Source organism: Macrotis lagotis, chromosome 1 (genome assembly GCF_037893015.1).
Source record: "Macrotis lagotis isolate mMagLag1 chromosome 1, bilby.v1.9.chrom.fasta, whole genome shotgun sequence".
In the NCBI taxonomy this organism is placed as follows: domain Eukaryota; kingdom Metazoa; phylum Chordata; class Mammalia; order Peramelemorphia; family Peramelidae; genus Macrotis; species Macrotis lagotis.
In genome coordinates, this window is record NC_133658.1 from 109,141,797 (window position 1) to 109,162,144 (window position 20,348).

The 20,348-nt window shown below is 36.9% G+C and overlaps 1 protein-coding gene across 2 annotated transcripts in view; it reads left to right on the forward strand.

Moving 5' to 3' along the window:
- The first annotated feature begins 3,631 nt into the window (after positions 1–3,631).
- The window catches only part of SPTBN1 (spectrin beta, non-erythrocytic 1), a 259,598-nt gene continuing 242,881 nt past the window's right edge, over positions 3,632–20,348 (forward strand). The window contains exon 1 of one of the 2 annotated variants that reach the window (XM_074206243.1): positions 3,632–3,704. The gene's annotated coding sequence lies outside the window, so the exon portion shown is untranslated. Of the gene's footprint in view, positions 3,705–4,541; positions 4,686–20,348 lie in introns of those variants that run through there. The other variant, XM_074206236.1, reaches the window with a different exon arrangement.

A 20,348-nucleotide genomic window follows, 5' to 3' on the forward strand; every position in this document is an offset into this window, starting at 1 on the left:
AGTCTTCAAACTCAGGTCCTCCATCTACCATGCTACCCACCTTCCTAAAAAAGAGGAGGTAGGGAAAGAATGGGGGCAAACTTTAATTACTTCCCAATTCCACTTCAAACTAACCCTGCTGAATAGCAATGTAGCATCAGTGGATTCCTTAGCCAACCAAACAATTGATGAAAGAAGATACTGAGTTTAAAATTTCAAAGTATCTTTGCAGAAAATAGCCTGTGGGAAGCAAATAGCAGGAAAAAAGAAAAGAGAAAAAAAAAAAGAAAAGCTCAAACATTAACAGGTTTGGCACATTGAGATCACTGTTTACTTAAAGGAACCCAGCAATCATCACCCAGCTCATATTTATATTATTCTTATTCAGGGTTGATTTTTCTTTTTAACCATTTGATTCTATAATTTTCACTTTTGCTTTCTCTTAAAATATTGTTTTAACTATTACAGGTTCACAGGTGGAAATTCAATGATCATAGTCTGTCTTTTTTGCCTTTAAAAATATAATTAAATAATCTTGCTCAGACTTGAGGGGAAAGGAAGTTTACTGAGAAAGGAATCAGAGTAAAGTATTTCCTTAGTTCTATCCATTACTGATAGAATAGATGTTTAACATGGCATTTCTTTTATAAAAGCCAGTTTTCCTAGTAGCTATTATTATGATTGCTATTAAACCAAGATCAAAATAATTACTATTATTAATAATAAAAACTTACTCTTCGAATTTGACTCATTTTCTTTTTTATTTTATTTTTTTTAGGTTTTTGCAAGGCAAATGGGGTTAAGTGGCTCGCCCAAGGCCACACAGCTAGGTAATTATTAAGTGTCTGAGACGGGATTTGAACTCAGGTACTCCTGAGCCGGTGCCTTATCCACTACACCACCTAGTCGCCCCCTGAATTTGACTCATTTTCAATGTTGAACCGATAGTAAGTACTTTCCCTTTACACTGGAAGTGTTTCATTTTAGGATATTCATCAGTTATACTTTTCAAATGATAATTTTTATACTCTGAATCTGTTAATTATATTAATTTCTATTGATTGCCAGTTTTGAACTCACTGCCAAATAAAATAATATGAAAATAAAGTCCTAGCTCTTAAGTAGTGCATTTCTTACTTTCTGCATTTAAAAAAGTTTTCCTTATATCCTACAATAAAACTTGAAATCAGAACTTCTCACATTGTGAACTCTGGAATTATTCTTAATAAGCTATAAAAGTTGGTAAATTCTTACAGTACTAGGTAAAATGCCATATAATCTGGAAGGCTAAGGGAATGTGTTGCCTTTCCTGAGGGAGAAAGCCTAAAATGATTTGGGTTGGGGGTAGGATATGGTCTCTACTGGAACTAGTCCAAAAGATTAACTATTCTAGTGGTGGAAAGATAAAAGAACTATTTAAAGGCCAGTCCTAAAAATAACTTTAGAAGTGTGTAAGCAGTTTATTTTCCCAGTGATGCTTTTTGTTTTCTTATGTATTTTATTAACTTTGAAACAAGCAGTTGTCAGTGTCAGCATTTGCTGCCAGTATGCTAATTCCCCTGTGCTTACCTGTATGATTTTTTTCATATTTTAGTTTTGATTGATTGATTTGATGGCCTGCTTCATTTTCTTCATTCTCTGACTGGTGTATAGCAAAGTGAAAACATCTATTTTACTCACAAAAATCTAAATGATTGATTTTTCTGACCCTTAGGTACCTTTCCTTCTAGCCTGAAAATGTTCAGAATTAAAATTATTTACCAGTATCACAGGATACTACCAATTTTAAAGCTTTTCAAAATGTTCATCTAATTCAAACAATCAAAAAGCATTTAAGTACTTACTATGTAAGAAAAAATTACATATAGAATATAAAAATGTATACAAGGAAGATTGGGAATTCAAAAGGCATTACAAAGGGAAGAAAAAAGGGAGGAATGTTTAAACGTTGTAATCTTTTGTTTCTACATTGAAGCCTTAGGCCATCTTAATTGAGACCCTGACTTTTTTTTTTAGGGTAGATCAGTGCTCTGACTGATTAGGGTGGCTTAACTACATTAGACAAGAAATAACTTTTGTTCATTTTTATGTATGTATAGTTGCATGTTAACTATAGTTGCCAGTTCAAATTTCTGCATTTTCAGCAAAATACATTATTCATCTATAAACAGTTAAACCAGAAAAACAAAAAGCTAACTAACTATACCAGGTCTCAGAGCTCTATGGACTTGAAGTAGTTGTCTATCAGTAATGGGGTTCTATAAGCTTTTCTAGGTCAGTTAAGGTTTAGGGGATCCTTCAGAAGAAAAAGTTCTCTTGAGCAGAAATAATAATGATAATAATAATAATAATAATAATAATAATGTATCGTGCTCATGTTTTCCTGATGCTGTTTGTCCTTCCTTCTCAAAGAAGACCAGGTCATCGAGGAGGTGACAGTGACAAGTACATGACCTGAATTTGAGCGAAGAGGTGCTGTGCTAAGTCACCAGCCTCACTTTCTCCTCCAGAGTGGCCTGGGTCCAGTGGTCAGATATGGATCAGGACAAGTGGAGATGGCCCTGGGTGCGAGGCAATCTGGGTGACTCTATCTGGGCGAGACACCATACAGAGCAAGTTAAGCACAATTTCTGTGGGAGCTTACCTTCTAAATTCAGATTTCTAGCTGATGTGCGTAAGTCATGATGAGATCCTTGACAGGTCCATTATTGGGTTGTGATGGGCAGCTGGTTAGTACACTTTGTTTAAAAGGGGGGGGGGGGGCTCAGGGCTAAGGGGCTGGAGTTCAAGTACTAAGTTAGGCTTCATAAGAAGAAAGAGTTAAAGAACTCACAAAGAATTGACCCAGTGAATTGGTAAACTGAAAAAAACAAAACAAAACAAAAAGGCGCCCAACAGGGAGGGATGTCGCCTTTCTCCAACCCAAGCGGAAACCTAAAAGCATTACCTCCCAGATTTAAAAACAAAAACAAGCAACCCACTCGTTTAAATCCCCGAAATCCAAAAAGCTAACTTTGTACATTGTTGCAAAATAAAAAGACAGCAAGGAAGAAAAGCGACTGAGCGAAGTCACGTTCAGAAATAGGCCGCCCCTTTCCGTGGTGATAATCGAATTAGCCTTAAATTAAACGTGAAATTGGCCCTCTCGGGCGGCGGGGACAAAGCCCCCATTGTCCCCGGCGCTCTGCGGCGGCCCGGATCAGGGTGCCGGGCTCCCGGGCCCAGCCTCGGGGGCTGAGGCGAGGCCAGGCCAGGAGGGAGGGACGCGACCCGCGCAGCCGGAGCACTTGTTTATCCGCGCGGCCCCGACCAGGCGCTGGGGCCAGGTAGCCGCGAGGGGGCCCGGCCCGGGGCGCCGGACGGCGCGGCCAGCGAGCAGGGCAGGGCGCCTGTGTGCGCCGGCGGGCGGGCCGGGGGAGGAGGCGGCGAGGCTGCGGTGGGTGTCTGTGCAGCATCCATCTCCCCGCCCCTCGCTCCCCTCCTCCCGCCGCCGCCTCCTGAATCAGTGCAGCTGTTGCTGTGTGGGCTGCGGATTCCTCCAGTCCCTCCCTTCCCTCCTCTCCTCCGGGAGCGCAGCGCCGCAGCGCTCGGCGCCCGGTCCTGTCCAGTGAGCCCCGGCCCCCCGCGCCGGCCGCCTGCACCCCAGCCCGCCGCCCAGGAGGAGGACGGGACCCCGGCGCCCACCCCGCCCCGCCCCCACCTCCCCAGCCCCGGACCCCCGAGAGGTAAGGGCCCCGAGGCGGCGCTTGGCGTTCCGCGGACGAGATGCCGACTCACTGAGCCCCCCCCGGCTTGGGTGGGGAGGAGAGGCTTGCGGGGTCCGGGCCGAGGGGCTGCGGACCTCGGGGTGTCGCACCGGGAGGACCGCGACGACGGGGAGCAATCACGCTGCCCCTTTCCCAGAGCTGAGGTTGGAAGGAGGGGGAGGGGAGGCTGCAGACACCGGGAGGGGGGCGGCAGGGTTGGGGGGTGGCGGGGCCGGGGACCCGCTCCTTACAAAAAGCGGGGCTCCAATGGCAAGGCGGTGGGCGAGAAGGGGCGCTCGGGGCGGGCTGCGGGGCCTAGGGAGGGAGCGAGACGGAGAGAGGGCAGCAGGCGGCTCTGCAGTCTGGCAGCTGCAGACATGGGAGGCTGTTGCCGCGGCTCCATCATTAGGTTGCGGTAGACATCCCTCCTCCCCTTTGCCTTTCTCCTCCTTCAAGCCGGGGGCTTCGTTCTCCCGATTTTTTTCCAGGGGGGGGCGTTAAAGAGAGGGGTACTGAGGCTCTCCGGCGCATATTTTAGTGAGTTCCCCCCCAAAAAAAAGAAGAAAAAGGGGGAAATCGCCTTTGGCTGCTCTGTGTGTGTGTGTGTGTGTGTGTGTGTGTGTGTGTGTGTGTGTGAAGGACAGAAAGGGAGGAAAGTGGGGACCTGGATGAGCGGATGGCAATGACAGGGGTCGCTGGCGCTGCTTGGTGATCTAGGTTGCTGAATGTAACGGTACAGGAGATGCAACCAGGCGTGGTCCTGAGCTGCGCTGCTGCTGAGCTGGAGGCGGCCGCGGCAGCAGCTGCTGCTGCTCCTCCCGCCTCCTTTTCCTTCCCTCCTCCTTCTCCTCCTCCTCCTTTTTCTCCTCCTCTTCATTTCCCACTCTCTCTGGACTGGGCGTGAGCAGCCACGGTGCTGGGAACTGGCTGCTTTTCGGTCTTTGGTATATTCTTCAACAGGTTCGTACCGCCCGGGTCATCTCTCTATTCTGGCCCCCTAGGGGTGTGTTGGGCTGGGAACCCTTCTTCCTCCCTGCTCCCACACCCTATTTTCTTGCGTTCGTTCGGTGGTTTGTGTGATGGGGAAAAGTGTCAAACTGCAGTAATCAGATTTACAGTTGTTCCCCCTCCTCCTCCTTTCTCCATGTTGGGAAGGGAGCCTGCTGTAATTGCAGGCTTTGCAAACCGTTTCAATTTTAAGAGGGGGGAGAGAGAAAACAGGTGAGAAAAGTAGCAGAAGGTGGACCTCAGGGAAGTAAGAATAGATGACTTTGGGTTAGTTTGTTTTTTAAAGTATATTTCATCATGATCTAGCAGGAGTGGCATGATGCAGCACAATGCAGCTAGATGTATATGACAACCTTATTTTGTTCTTGGTGGCTCTGCTTTGCATAGCAACTCTTCAGCCTAGGCTCTTTCCCAACCCCACCCAGTTGGAAAGCTCCCCCCCACCTCCCCGAGCCTGAGGCTGGCTGTCCCCTGTCATATGGTTTTAGCTGAATGTGATTTCAAAAGAAACAGGTCACCTAGGCATGGCAGGAGAGAGACATTTTTCTGAGAGGGGGGTGGGGGGAAGTAGGTGAGGTCGTGGTGAAGGGACCCTCCCTGCCCTCCCTGCCTGTTTGCTGTTAGGGTGCACTGTAATGAAGAGGAGTTATGCGATTGCAGTTCTAATGCGGTCTGATGGAGCCCAGCCTGCGGCTTTGGACATTAATCCGATACCACCTAAGTGCTGTAGGAGCATTAGGGAGGGGCTGCCGGAAGAATGATATTGTAAATGTGAGGAAATGGTGCATGTTGTATGTGAGTTGTCATAGGCCATAGATTTTAGATCACTGATTATGACATGTAATCTTCCAATACTTCTAAATATATCAGAAGTTGATATCTGTCATAAATTCACATTTAACAGCTTAAGGCACTCAGTATTAGGAATATAGACTTTTTAGGTATAAGAAAGCTATATGCATTCCGAAAAATTAGAGTCGTTAAATGTTTTTAGTTCTTTGAGCCTCAAAAGTACATAAAGATGTTAGAATATGATGTATTATTTTTCAAAATTGACTTTGAAAATTGCTTTTTAATGGTTGGTAAAAGTTTTTTTTAATTGCTTGCATTTAGTCCCTTTAAATTGAAATTATTTGGAAACTAAATTCACACCTGTGAGATGACAAATGAGGTTTGTGTTTAAGGGAAATCAAACATTTTCGGATTCTTTTTTGATTTAGGTGGAAAAAGTTGACTTTGCATATAAGATTATTTCAGTGGAGGCATCTTTAAGATGATTGTAGCTGAAATTAACCACACATAAATTTCACATCTTTTCTCTATGTGTTTTCTTCCAAATGTGATTTGGGAAGGCTTTTGTGAAATGTTTTTTTTCTTCTTAGGGCTTTCAGTGATTCATATCACTAATGAAAATAAAGTTGGATAGCTATTCAATCGGTATGGAAGTGATTTTAATTCTCTCTTTGGATAGTGAATCACCCATAGTTCACTTAGATATTTGTATTTGAAGTAGAGTTACAAGTGGAATTTAGTGTATAACGCCATTCCAGGTTCTGGTTTATGAGGAAATGTAACCTAAAATTAGGTAAGATTTAGCATCTCAGTAGTTAAATATTTCAAAGCTAAGGAAGGACTCAGTTAATAATCATATTTTTTGTAATCTAGGTTTGTTGCATTTGAATATGTATAAAAAATGACAAAATTTAATGCAAATTAAGAGGCTTTAAAGGATAGCTTGATGATTTGTATAGTTTAAAAATTCATTGGAATTATTAAAACATGAAACATTGAATTTAGTTTCATTTTTTCTTTTATTTTACTCTGCATTTTTTATGTGAATCTGACACAAAATTTTAATCTTATTTCCATTATCAAGACTTTTTCAATTCCTTTTCATTATAAGAATAAATATTATATCATAAGAATTAGTAGCTGTTATTTATCTACCAGCTACAGAATTCCAATAAGACTCTTTTATTCTGCCATTTTTGGAGCAACAAGGATCATTATTATTATATTATTTAGCTTTCAATTAATTTTTAATCTGTGCTTCAATGGACCTTTGACTTTTATTGTATTTTGATCCAAAAAAGGTTCATTATAACAGCTACTATAACTTGATTGTGGATTAGGAAACCTTTGTGATTGAGATGTTATTATAAAACAGGAAGACATTTGTTTGTGGGGGGGGGGAGACTTAAGCACAATTTTTTTTAACACACAGTAGGTGCTAGTTGATTGACCTGGAGAAGATCAAGTTTCTAGATGAAAGAATGAACTCACATTTGTGTCTAATTTTGTCAAGAGATAGCAAGATATTTAAGAGTTTTTATACAATGAGTAGCAACTATTTACTATAACTTTGATGATAACATTCTCATCCATTTATAGTTTGAGGGGGTGAACACCCACTTAAAGATTTTTACAGGGTTTTTCCCCCTAATGCATTGCCAAACATTCATTTTAGTTCTGCTAGATCCCAAACATTTTTGGGGGGTAATATTTACAGAAGTTCCAAGTCCTTCTCTATGGCATCCCCTGTTTCTTTCTTGAACACTATTGGGAGATTAAAGCATTAAAGAAAGAGATAGGCTCTCCTGCTGGAAAAACTAGTGAGAGTTTGATTATATATATAGTGTCATATGGATTTTTGGTGGAGAAAGCCATTCTTGTTCTTCTGTGAAGATGAAAGTTATTAGACTAGGAAACCAGGTACCTAATACCTAAGATTCTGCCATTTTTAATAAGGGAATGGCAACATCCATTTTCTTTTTTAGCTTGTAGGTATAATGAGAATGTGAAATAATCATGGAAGTGTCTGGTTGGAAGTAAAGTTCCAAAAATAATCTATTTTCTTTTATTTTCTTTAGCCTGGCCTGTATCTAATCTGTCCAGTCTTTCATTTTTAAACATCTTCAGGACAGAAAACCATCCCATTAACAACTCCCACAAAAGCTTTTTGCTGCAACATTGGCCTATTTTCTTTTGTCCTTTCATCAGTGATAACCAAGAAGAGTTGATGATCCACTATAAATACCTTGCTTTATATCAAAATTATTTTTTGAATTCTCCCTAAATATTGAAGCTGAGTAAGCCTATTTCCTTTAGATTTGGAGTTCCTGCATTTTAAATTTATTCGTCATTAGGACTTTTTTTCCTGAAGCATTTTCAAGATCTGCACATATTTACATTGGAAAACTATAAAGTAGACACTCTATAATGTGCAAGTGATTTCAAAAAGTATCATAAGAACTAAAAAATTTGGAGTTACCTGACACATATTAGGACTTTTTGTCATTTAACATTTTTATATAATAAAGTATACTTTGTAGAAGTGTATAATATATAAATAAACTACAAAACTATATCTTTACCTCAGAAGAATAATTTACTAATGTTTAAAATGTTGATTTTTTTCATTGATGTTAAAAACTAATTGTATGGGTAATGAATTGAAAGAATGAATTATTTAAGAATTTTATATTTTTTATATCATAGCTCTCAAAGAATGTGACAAATTTTAAGTTAAATTTACAATTGCATATCCATGAGCAAGTCTCTTATGTTTCTTATAAAGTCCTGAGATTCCTTGTGGTAGAAAAATAATGGTGGTTTGTAAGTTTAAAAACAGGTTCACAATAGACATGTAGAGGTTAATGCTGATAATTACAAATTATTCTTATCTGTTCATTAAAACAGACCATGTAGGTCTGTTTTTGAAGATGTTTTATGAATAGAATGTATCAACAATGAGTTCTATTGTTCTGTGAGCTTTAAAACAGTGGATTCTGAACTATTGGCAGGACTTCTGAGTGATAAATGAAAATGTGGACATAGAACTGGAGAGAGAATTTGAAGCCATAGATGATGACTTGGGAATTGCTTCATGTTATGTAGAATCTGCCTTTTTCTTTTTGCTTACTTAGCAATAAATTTCCTCAGGACATTTTCAGGACTTATAGAAAGAAGATAAATTAGAAACACAATATCAAATTTAATATGTGGAGCATGTTACTACTATAGTTCATAGTAAAGGCAAGTTGAAAAATAAACCTGATCCAATTTAGAATACTGATGTGAAGTGGAGTTTTAAATTCCTTAATGTTGAATTCTGGTAGCCAGAGAAGTATCATTCTTCAGTGGCTATTCTTTCTTTATCTTATCATATGACAATTTTATTTAATGATTTCCATTGAAATAAATATTTTATTAAGTACATTATTCATGAGCTGTAAAAAAATGTAGCTCAAAAACAAATCTTTCATCATAGTGTATGGAAACTCACAGTTTATCAAAGGAATTCTGATGGAATCAATCATCATCATGTATTTCCTGCATATCTAGTCTTGTTCCTGGGTGACATCCAGCTGCCATAAAGCAATTCTTTGCATGGTGTAATAAATATTTCTTGAAGTAATCTGTGTTGAAGCATATCAGTCAGTACTACAAACATTTTTGACAAAAAATTTAAAACATAAAAGGAGTCCTTTAAAAGGCCTTTAACATTTGTATTCTGTATCTTAATAGATAATTAATAGATAATAGATAATAATAATAAGATAATTTAATAGATAATAGATTTTAATAATGTCATTAATAATGACATCTTGGTTCTAATTCTCATGTGATATGGTTGCCTTTATATATTTCTGTGTGATCCAAGGAGCAAGTTTCCATCTTAAAGAAATGTAGTTCAAGGATTTGTTATTAGAATTTGTTTCTCCTTGTGTTGAGTTTCTAGCCCATTAAGTCCACATATTCTTCTAATGCAATCCTGTCATTTTATAAATTAGGAAACTAAAATTCTAAGGGGTAAGATTATTTTTCCTAGATCTTAAAGTCCAGAAGTAGCAGAGTAGGAATTCAAATCCAGACCACCTAACCCAAACCCAATCCTTTTTTTTTTTGGTTTCTCATGAATTATTTATTACTACTTCTTGTCTAATCTATTACTTTAAGGCTCCACATTTTACAAACAAGAAGTTAGGGTTCTGAAAATGGAAGGAATTTGCCTAGGGTCACATAGCTACTCTAATCAGTATTAAAGCTGGAATTCCTACTTAGGTCTCTTAATATCAAATACTAGCTCTTTTTCAGTATGTCACCTCTCATTACTCATGTAACAAAATTCATACTATACATAATTGCAAGTTGTACTCTTTATCTTTATACAGAAAGTGATCATTGAAAAATAACTTCTTTTAAGGCTACATTAAAGTTTTAGGCATCCAAATAAAATCTTACTTCTCCATTAAAAAACAAAACAAAGCATAACTTTGGTTTTCAAATTTTATACTAAGCCTGAATTTGACTTTGAAATCATGGTACAAACAATGAGTTGACAATTGACTTTCTGGCCTATGTTTCACAGACTCAGAACATTCAAGGAAAAATTGAAATTTCTCAGTTGTAATTTCTCACTTAAATATATATTTCCTCCCCTCCCCTCCCCCCCCCCCAGTACTTTGCATTTCATTAGTTTTATAGAGTATGAGAAAAGATATTAAAGGTAGCCCTATGGGTACCTAAAAAAAAAAATGTCATCCAAGGGGACATGAAATCCTTTGATATGCATTGCATTTGGTTCTGAATGGTTTCTTGTTTCTTTATTTCATTGTAAGCTGATTTAAGAATAATTTTTGAACTAATATCTTTGCCCCAAGATCACATCAAAGTTCCAATATTCATATTTTTTGAACATGGGGGGGGGCATCTACATGCTCTCTTCTCTATATAGATTTTAGATTTGGAGAGTATATGGTAACTAAGTTTGATAAAGTTATTTTTCTTTACAAGTTTACATTTTTATTTCTTAGAGTTCTGATTTTTCAAAAGGAGTACTTTAAAGTTTAAATTATGGTGTTTATTTTTTTTTTCAGAATTCACAACAGCCTTCATACTCCAGCTGTGTCTGTTAACTAAGGGAAATACACTATTTTTTATTAGAATATATTCTTATTAATTGCATATGTGCTTACTGTCTCAGACATGGGGGGAGGGAAGGTAGAGAATGATAGAATTTGAAACTCAAAACTTTAAATAGAAATGTTTTAAAAATTTTAACAAGAATATATAATGCATGATATCCATAATTCATCATTTGCTACTACATCACACATTGAGTTCTACAATTGCTTTAAAACTTTGCCCATTTCAATGAATTTATTCTTACAGTGAATCTAGGAATAATATAATTGTTTTACTAATCATTTTACTAATTAGGAAATTCAGGACTAGAAAGGTGAAATAATTTGTTCACAATTATATTGATATTAAGCAGCAGGGCTTATTGCTTGTAATATTGAAGATCACTAGTAGCAACAAATGTGTTACTGTGTGCTTTTTAAAAACTCATTTGATTAAAAAGCTCATGAAAGAGCCAGATATATGGGTAGTTACTGTAGCTAGTTTTCTTATCTGAGCAAAATCCATATACTATGGAAAAATTAAATTCTAAGTAGATAATGTTATTTTGTTTTGCTTTGTTTTGAAAAAAACTCCCATCAGAATTGCATCAATTCTCTTGAGATTATGTCTCTTTGAATGCTCTGGACAACACCTCATTTCCCACTGTTGACTATGGAATCCAGGGATACTTGATACCAGTAAACTATGAGTCTCTGAAATATATGGGCCACAAATTGAGAGTATTATTTATCATTACTAGTTCATGGTTTTTGAAGTACTAATATAATTGAGCTAGTCTACTGGCCATCACTACAAGAAAAATGTTTTGGGGATAGTTCTTGAGAGTCTTAGTAACATGAAAAATGGTTCTACACTACAAGACACGGATTAGGCCTATGTTGGTTGGGTAAACTTTGTTGACTTGAAAGGCAGCTCGCATTTCTTTCTTAGGCTAGAAAAAAAAAAGTCAAAGTTAGCATATGATATAACCAATTTCCTAAACCAAACCCTGGAGAACTTTTGAGTATGAAGAGTGATGCCACTCTTTGGCAAGCCTCCCAGTCTACTCAATTCCAATAATACTTTGGCCTCACTCTGTTTCCTAATGAAGAAACCTAGAAAGAGTCTTTCTCCATATGCTGGGGAGGAGAAAAAAAATGGAGCAGATGCTTTAAAAGGGGGAGGAAAAAAAGGAAGTGAGAATATTTTAGCAACCAGCAAATAAAAATCAGTCTACCCCCCCACCCCCAAATCTATGTGTTAAAAGACTTGCCTGGGGTCAAGAGACTTGCCTGGGGGTCATATAGCTTGCTAGTATCTGAGGTTAGATTTAACTCACATCCACCTGGCTCCAAGGCTGCTCTCTATAGACTGTGCCACCTATCATCTGATCTGATAATCAGTCTTTTGGCAACAACTGTCCCCAGAATAGTGTTTCCCAAGCCAATCAATCTATACCAAGAACTGAAAAAATATTTAGCCTGTATACTCCTAACTGCTTTCATTGCCTCAGCAATGATGGCCTCTGGGGAGCCAGGGACTGAAGGAACAGGTTCCAAGGAATGTTGTTTAAGATATAAAAATTTTTTAGTGTATAAGTTTCTGTTGACTAGTACACATTTGCTTTAGGCCAGTGGTGGGGAATCATTTCTTCTAAAAATAAGAGGATGGTTTCTGTCCTTCCCGAAAAGAAATAAATTAGTAAATGGCTTCATTCCATCTTGGTTGAAACATTAGTCCCCAAAGATGCATTTTAGAGGGCAGAACCCAGAACAAACTAGGTGTTAGTAGATTTGTTTGTTGTTGGGTGATTGGTGTCACCAAATTTAGGATTTAGAGTTTTGATTGATGAAAGAATTCATACACATCTCTGGGATTTAATACTACTTGTGATTTATTATAGAAGCCTACAAAGTGTGCAGATTAAAACCTTTTCTTCTCCTGGAGAAGCAACAAGCACTTTGAGGACAGGCTAGGTGAGGTTTGTTTGCCAAAGAGAGAGAGACAGCCAGAAAGAGACAGAGGCAGAGAGTCATAAAGTGCCAGGGATAGCCAGCTGGGCTGAGACTTTAAGCTCTGCTCTGTGAGGGGAGTTTAGGCCAGGTTTTTATAGTCTTGCCCATTCTCTGGGTACTGAAGGGTCTGAAGATTGAGGGCAAAGGGGAAATCCCTCCCTCTCTTAAGTGAGGGAAATCAGGGTAAAAGGTTGGAAATTGGGGGTTGGGAATGAGGAGAGTTACAAATTTTACATAGTGCAATGAGCAATAGGAGTCAATTTACATCACGGGAGTAGATAACATTTTTTACAGTTTAACTATATAAAGGATTACAAAGTCTATTTCCAATTACAAATCTCCTATATTCATAACTCCCTGCATCATATTTTCATTAATTCCCTGCATCAGGTTCACTACCAGGTTGACTCTTTGGATGTCTAATTTCCACTGGTACATGGACCAAATGCTTTGTATATTCATTATTTGGAAGAAGAAACAGCTCTATTTAGGAGATACTTCTACCATTTCAGTCAAAATACTCATTTTCCTCATCCTAAACTTAGGTCATGGATCTTGGCTTAGAAGCTAAGGTGCTGCAAATCTTGGGAGTTTCCCTTTTTTGGAGGCAGAAGACTAGGAGGAGTCAAGACGAAAAGAGGGAGAGATTGGGAGAGGATTGCCCCCCAGCTCTGGGAAGCGGAATTGAATCTCTAGGCTAATTAGCTCACCTTGAAGGTGATTGTCAAAACTATCTGCTTAGTGATTTGCCTGAGAAGGTGTCTGGACCTTTTCATTGACAGTTCCAACAACTCTGTTGACAACTCTGTTCTGCTGGTTGTCCTTAAATGCCCAATTTATCACATCCTTTGGTCCATTCATACCCAAGTGAAAAAGCATACCACAGCTGAAACAAATGAGATTTGTATGACATTTTGAGAAAGGGGAAAATGACATCTGCTCATCTTGTTGGCTTATTTTTAAAAACTTATTATAAGATTTCTTTTTAAATCATCTAGCACAAGGGAATTCTTTCTAGTCATATGGATATAATAGGATGACTTCTCATTTGGCAAGTCTTTTTTCTATTGGAGGCATGTTTAATTGCATTAAAGACACTAGCTTTTCCTTGCATATGACTTGCTACATTGTTGGAATGAATTATGAATTCTGTGGTCAATGATGTATCTTGATGTTATACTTTATTCAGCACCAAAGAAGAGAAACTTGTATTTTACTAAGGTAAAAACTAACTAGAAAAGGGACTAATTTTTTCTACTAATTTAGTTATTTATTTGCTTTTCCAACTACATATAATGGTAGTTTTTGCCAGTCATTTTTTTTTACAAGATTTTGAGTTTTACAATTTTTCTCCCTCCCTCCCTTTCCCCCCTTCCCAATAGAAAGTAATCTGATATAGGCTCTACATTTATAACTCTGATAAACATAGAGGGGACTAATTTTTTGTATTTGCAACTGTTTGTGTTTATTTTAAATGTTTCAGATCAATCAATTGAATTTCTGTGTATTTAATTGTGTATTTAGTTTAAATGTCTCCATGGATATATTCTTCTTGAATTAAAATTTAGCCAATCTCAAATAAAATATAATGTATTAGACATTATTTATCTTTGACCATATTTGAGAGAATTTCTTCAAAATCTTCTGTTAACTTTTTGATTAAACTGATATTTAATTTAAAAACGTAGATAGTTAGTATATCTCTGGAATGCCATGCATCTGTGTATAGCTTTGAGGATCAAATGATCTAATTAAATATACATTTGTAGCAACAACAATGGAATGTAGCATGTGGTTATCCATTCTGGTTTGTTCTTTAAAGAGGCAACTTTTTTTATTTTGCCAAATATTAGCAAATTATGGATGATACTATGATGATTTTTAGAGAACATATGGTTATGTTATATTTGTTGTTTTTAGACTTAAAAAATAACAATGAATATTGTTACTAGGGAAGGATCTCCAGGGCTTAGGTAGTTGTCAGTGGATGACAGTGACAAAAAGATCATTAAAAAAAATACCCAATATGGAAGCTTAGAAGAATTTTAAGCATCTGTAAAACAGAAATTCTTTTACCTGCTCTTTCCTATTGGCATGGTTTTTAAAACCTACCTGAGTTGTACATTTGTTTTGGACTAAGCTGTCATAACTAGAATGTGTTCACATTTAAAAAAATCATTTTATACAATCCTGTCTAATTTTTAATTAAAAGGTGAGTTAGCAGTATAATATAGGGACATTTTGGTGTATCCTAGAGATAAATAAGATTAGATTCTAACTAGAACTGTGCATTAAAAACTGGAATGTGCTGGAGACCTGCCAACAGATTGGGAGTAAAGGCTGTGTGAGAACACTTTAGGCAGGCCCTATTATACCTTAAAATAGCCTTTGGTTTAACAAACAATCTTGAAAGTTGTCACTTGTTTCACGTGAGCAAAAATTCCTCTCTAAAATGTATGATAGAACTAATTGGTAGGTTTTAACAGTGTCTGGTGGTTTTCTTGTTTTGTCTTGTTTTTTTAACCAGTCTTGGAAAACCTTAGAACTTCACACGGGGATACTGCCATAAAATAACTATGTGTAACATTTGTCATGCACGGTCACACATACCTGTGAAGTACAGTCTTTCAGACTTGTGGGGGGAACTAATAAAAAAAAAGCAGGGTGGGTTTATCTATCTGACATATTTTTCTTTAATTGATATATGTATAACTGTGAACTGTTAGTGTTTGAACTTGAAGAAACTGTACAAAAAGAATGGTTTACTAACTTGTGGAATCTTGTTTTTCTTAAAGGTTAAAATTAGCTTGTTCAGTTTTTAGACTTTGTATTGAGTCCATCAGCAGTTTGGATTGTAGCAGATCATTCTGGTTTGTAAATAATTTCTTTCTACCTGTTGACTTTCAAATGTATTTAGAGACTGACTTAAGATGACTTTCTTTCTAAGTGAATGGATTGGAAAATACAAAGAAGGGTCTTTAGGAACTATCTTTGCACAGATTTGAGTCATAATGTGGTGCTGGTCAGCGTTGGCGGAGACCTGCTGTAAGCTTGGAAATAAAACAGCCTTTCTGTTAATCCAAGTTTGCGTTACTGTGGGGACCAGATCAAAAAATTCAGTAATTGGATGAGTGAGTGGAAACAAAATGAGAACAAAAGGGATTTAGAATTTAAAATTGCATGTAAATAGTGAACTTTATCTTGTAAAAAAATTTGGAACTTCCAAATTTGAATTCTCAGGATCACGAGTTTATTGCCTTCTCTTCTTGATTTAAATCTGGTATTTGTGGATGAAAAAAAATTCCCTAATTGTTCTGAAACTGAAAAGTTTTTGAAGTCTGAAATCAGGCTAACTGTAGTAGTTGTATAGTCTCTAGGGAAGAGAAAAATTATTCTCTTTTCCTCCTATATTTAGTACAGTTACTGAATTTTGTTTCTAGCTTTAAAGATGCAAGGAATTTTTAGGATGCCAATTTATATTTAACAGATATATTTCCTGATATATTTAAATGCCTTTTTAATAATTAGAACTCATAAATCAGAGTTTGAGTTATTCATTCATTATACTTGTTTGGGCAATTTGAATTTGATATATGCACGTGTGTGTAAATACATATGTATATGCATATATATGCATATATACTTACACACATATATATATGTATGTGTGTGTATATATATGTATGTGTGTGTATATATATGTATAAAGAGAGAGAGATGAGAGAAATTTCCCTTTTTGGTACCAACAAAGAATTGCTTAGGAGAAACATTGTAAACAATAGTATTAGGGTGATGTATGACCACAAAAGCATGCAAGCTTCTCATACATTAAGAGAAAGGGACAACCTACAGATAGCCCTCATGACCACTGGGCTCTATGCAATATTAAGAGCCAGAAAGGGAGAACCCTTACATGTTAGATGAACTTAGACTCTCAGGGACAATTTATGGAAAGATAAGATTGAAAAGTGTAAGGATAAGGGTTCATTCTACAACTGTTAGAAGTAGTGTAGTGCCAACATCTGTGAACTCACAGGTCTGATCCTTCTATACAGGAAAAATAGGCTTGCCATGTAGAAAAGATGAGTCTTTTTACTGTTCTGGGGGTGTGCCTTTCAGGTTTTGATTTATATACTCCAACACAGAGTTTACATATAAAACAAAAAAAGTAAATATCACTTTTTAATTTTTTTTATCTAAACGTCTGGTAGATCACTGTAATATAAAACTATGGTTTTAGTTTTAAATGATTGCTGTTGTAAGGTATACAAGCAGATGGAAACATTATGGAAATCTATTACAGATGACAGTGGTCTAGACAGGTGAAAGCCACATGGAATTACATACCAGGAGGAGACTTGGTGTGTGAAATGCTAAGCCATTTAAAGATGTTTCTACAGCTGTGTCTTTGAGTTGAAAATAATATCATATGATTGGAATTAGGAGAGCTCAGTTGACTGAAAAAGTTCAGAGTAAAACTGTGCCTAAGATTTCAAACACTGTTCTGTTGAGTCACTTAAAGGGAAATTTGTTAAGTAGTATATGATGTCCAAGAGCTTATTCAACAGTAATTCCTAGAGGACAACTGCTTTCATTTTTTTTAAATTTCTGGCTGTTGTGAGCCATGGATTAGGGGTCCAGAAGCAGAGAGGAGATTTGGAATTGAATTTTGTTTTAAAAAAGTTTTGCATTTTATTCAAATGTTCTCTATTACAGTAAAAGCACAGTTTAAATAGTTAAGTATTAATGATTTGAATATCAAATAACTAATTCTGTATTATCACTATCTTTCAAAATCATAAAAATGTAGAGTTTTTAATAAAATGCTAAATTTAAAAAAAAGAACTTATAGTAAAAAAAAATTTCAACTTCACAATTTATGTTTTCAAACTAAATTTAGACTTGAAAGGAAATTTAAAAGTTTGTAAATCCAAGCCCATCATTTTATAGGAGTTAAAATTGAGACCCAGAAAGACTGATTTGCCAAAAGATATTCAGGTAGGTAATTGCAGAACTTGGATTCTAATTTGGGTCCTGGATTCCAAATTCAATCATTTTCCCCTTACATGACTGTTTAATAATATAATTAAGGAGTTTCTCATGTGTTTAAGAAGAACTCATTTCCATACAAATGATATGCTAATTATAAATACATCTTATTTATTCATTAAAACAGCTCTCTTTGAGGCCTCTACTTGGCAACTGTTTGAATAAATTTGCTTAGTCAAGTTTGTTACTGAATAATGATAGCTTACTTTGGACATCTTAGAACATTTTCACATACTTTCTTGAACAAAACTGCCATAGCAAACCTCTGAGCACTTCATTTACTCATATTGGTGGTCTGAAGAGGATGGTTGGTTATTTCTACTCTTGGTACCCTCAAAACAGTCCAGAAGGTTGCTTATGGTTTCTAACACTATTGCCACCCAGTGTTTTTCATTGCTCATAACTTTTTAGTAAATGTATTTCCCAAGATGGTTAGTAAAAACAATTGCTATCAAACCTTCTCTCTAAAATGAAGGGAAAGAAACAAGCTTTTATCATATAATTACTATGAGACATGCTAAATACTTTACAAAATATTATTTCATCTAATTCTCACAACAGCCTTAGGGGGTAAGTACCAATATTATCCCCATTTGAGGAAATTGAGGCAAAAGGCTTATCCAGTATCACACTGCTATTAAGTGTCTAAGGCTGGATTTGAACTCCATCTAGACTTATCACTCTTTACATAACTGGCTGCTTCAAAGCCTGGGTTTATCCTCCCACAGGTGCACACAGAATTCAGAGGGAGAGGGAACTTAAACTTAGAACAGGATGACAAAGAAAGTTTGGTCAAAGGTTAAACATACCACCCTGTTACTGGCAGTCCTTTCTTCAATTGATCCTGGTTGGTGAATCTAACTTTACTTCCTCCCTTGGAAGGCTGTTGTCAACCTGACCAAGTTACCAAAGAAACCCAGAGAACTCACACAGCTTATCAAAAGTATAGTTAACTTTAAAATTAAAATAATATAAAACAAAATAAAGCCAACGAGCCAACAGTGGTTATAAGCACAAAGCTTTCCTTTTTGGTTGGAGAAGGGAAACTAGACACATATGTGCCTGGGGCCTCACCTAATAAGAGACCCATTTTAGTGTGAACAAATCTCAATAGCTGTACCAATGATCAAGCAGTGAGCCGTAGCCCTGACAATGAGGGGTAATAGCAACAATGAAACAAGTTTGATTCATAGCAGGATTCACCCAGAACATGGGTATTACAGGTGATTGTCCAAGCTTAGGGACCACCTGATGCTGCATGAAACAATTCTGAGAATTTATTGTGGCTGAGATCATCTAGAGGTTGAGTGCAAAGGATTCATTATGTCAACCTCAAGGAATAGCTTGTTTGCTGATTTAGCTCTGGAAAACAAGGGATCTCCTAACAATAAAAAGAGAGAAGTGGTCTTCGCCCAGGGATGCTGATAATTTTTCTACAACTATTTGTGTTTCTATTTGTCCTCCACTTGTCTCTCTACTTTGACTAAATGTATTGCCTCTCTATTGACATAATCAGTGGCAGAAGAATGTAGCCCCTTCATCTGGTCTCTCTCTGATACAGGAGGAAGGATTAGCCTTCTCCAAAGCATTCTGGAAGCTAAATTGCTGTGTTTTAGGTCTCAGTAACTACTGATTCCTCTGTTAAATTAAAATCCTTAGAAGTGCAATGGACTTGTTTAGTTAGTCAATCACACTAGTCCCTTCTTGACCAAATCAAAGAGATTTATACCTCAAAGGGGTCACAGGGTGTAAACCATCCTATTACACATTTAAAACATTATTGCTGCCCTTACAAAGATTTCATTGAGATAATTTCTTTATACTATAATTCTTTTTCAAAATTTTACTAGCTGAAATTAAACTCTCCTGCAAGTAAGTTTAAATTGGTAAAGTTTGAAAGATATTTATTTTCAGTTTGCTGGTCCTCTGTATTTGCTTTAAGATTGCATAGGACAGAGGTGGTTAGGTAGTGCAGTGGATACAGCATTGACCCTGGAGTCAGGAGGACCTGAATTCAAATCCATCTTAGACATTTAATAATTACCTAGCTGTGTGACCTTGGGCAAGTCACTTAACCCCATTGCCTCGCAAAAATAAAAACAAACCAAAAAAAAAGGTTATAACAGGTAAACCTGCCCAGTGGAATCTGAAAACTATCAGCTAAGACTTGGATGCCTTTAAAATATTTGCTATTGGCTCCATATAAATGTGTACTGTTTCTTTTTACTTTCTGACCAGTTTTTAAAGTGCCAAGAATTAAGTCCAAAAACTAATTAAATTTACTGATGTTCATTCAATTCTACTATGTTGCCAGCTCTTTTAACTTTGAGGAACTCTTGATGACCACAAAGGTAAGGAAGTTTAGAACCAAAGTTCTATTGTCATTTCATTTTTGTGCCTGGTGTTTCAGAGATAGTAATAAAGATTTGCCTACGCCTACGATTCTAAATATCTTCAGTGTTTCCAAGGTGAGACTCAATGAGTATCAAACTAAGCTAGAAATCAACAAGAAATTAGTTTTTGGAAGTGATGAAAGCATACCCTTCCAGTCAAATTTTATGTATTGTTGAAGTGTTTAGTAATGTTTATTTAACAAGTGACTGAATCTCAGTTCTTTTGAGGTTTGGCCTAGATGACACTTTGA